Genomic DNA, 1,766 nt, shown 5'->3' with positions numbered 1-1,766 from the left:
TTAGTGCTACCAGATATCCTCTCAACTGCTACAGTCTGATGCAAAAGGTTATGACACCAAGTATATTTGAGCTATCTCATTGAATATTGAAGTACATCCAATTCTAATGGTAGTGTTTGATTCACCATGAATAGCAAAGCACAGCGAGACCAAAATAGCACAATTTGGATATAAACTGCAGTCGATATTGATAAAAGTCTGTTTTAATACGTGCAAAACGTAAAAAACATGTTAGAAATCTTCCCGCCCAGCACGAATTCAAACGAAGTACACGTGGCCCTGCCAAGGATAGCACATCGCTTTGCATTCTGAGGCCACAAAAGACATCTCCATGGGACTGGGAGCACAGCTGGCGGAGTTTGAGTGTGGGAAGATTGATGTGTGCATTGAATTCGGCCTTAGCGTTGCCAAGACAGCTAAGTTTATCAATCGAAGCCGAACTGTCGTTTTCAACTACTTGCGTGACCCACTTGCCTATGGCAAACGCTTCTCTGGTGGCCGTCCTTCGAAGCTAAGTGACCGTGATCAACGGCACCTTTTCGCTGCTGTGACCAAATCGCCGCGAAGTTGCGCAACTCAAGAGCGACCTCGACCTTGACGTCCACCGTACGACAATCTCGCGAGTTATGAACTCATCCACCCGTTTTGAGTACATCAAGAAGAACAAGAAGCCCCAACTCAAGGCAAAACACATGGAAAATCGTGTTTTATGGGCCGAGCGAAACATTGACATGGGATGGGACGCTTGGAGTCGTGTAATCTTCTCCAATGAGAAGAAATGGAATCTTGATGGCCCTGATGGACTAAAGTCGTATTGGCATTGCATCGGTCGCGATAAAAAGGTGGTTTTTAGCCGCCAAAATGGTGGTGGTTCCGTCATGGTGTGGGGCGCGATTTGGGCCGACGGCAAAACCGAGTTGGCCTTCTTTGAAGGTCGCCAAGACTCGTCAGCATACATTACAACAATTTCGGATTATATGCTGCCCTCAGCCCATGCCCGCTTTATGGATTTGTTCGTCTTTCAGCATGACAATGCGTCCATTCACTCGTCGAAGGAGACTGCCGAGTTTCTTAACGAGAATGGGATCATCATGATGGAGTGGTCTGCACTTTCCCCTGATCTCAATCCAATTGAGAACGTGTGGGGGTACCTTTGCCAACTTGTCTAAGGCAATGACAGTATTCCTCAACAGAGGCGCTGAAAAATGCGATACTGATGCACTGGAATGCCTTGGATCCGGAGTACCTGGAAAAGCTTATTCGCAGCATGAAGACCCACTGCATTGTTGTGTTGAAGTCAGGAGGTAAGCCTATATTAACAACTAGTAGTTGGTTTTTGATGAAATTGTGTCTTCGTTGACATGTTATGAGTTTGTTCATTTGTTCTTATCATTTTGCACACTCTCTGGATCAGATATGTTACCCTTGGCCTTGATCGCAAGTTTTTGGTGAACGATCTTTGAGTCACGGACATTGCGGTGACCTTGGCGATGACGTAGATAGCAACATATTGAAATACATCCTTTATTTCTTTGAGTGATCCTTGAAATCTGCGGTGTCTTAACGTTTTGCATCAGACTGTATCACCCCACCAAGCGCATGACCTTGATTTTGATGGAGGTGTTTTGATGAGACGTGTGGAAAAATGGTGGGACGGCATTCCTCCTCTCAAGCGTTGGCCCTGGCACCCACACTAAGGCCGCGTCTGGATGCCACGCCATAAAAATATTACATAAAAAATATTTGCTCGGTGACAATTTGCGACC

This window comes from Aphanomyces invadans (assembly GCF_000520115.1).
Source record: "Aphanomyces invadans strain NJM9701 unplaced genomic scaffold supercont1.34, whole genome shotgun sequence".
Taxonomy (NCBI): Eukaryota; Oomycota; class Saprolegniomycetes; order Saprolegniales; family Verrucalvaceae; genus Aphanomyces; species Aphanomyces invadans.
The sequence above is the reverse complement of the archived record's forward strand: the minus strand, read 5'-3'. Positions refer to the sequence as shown.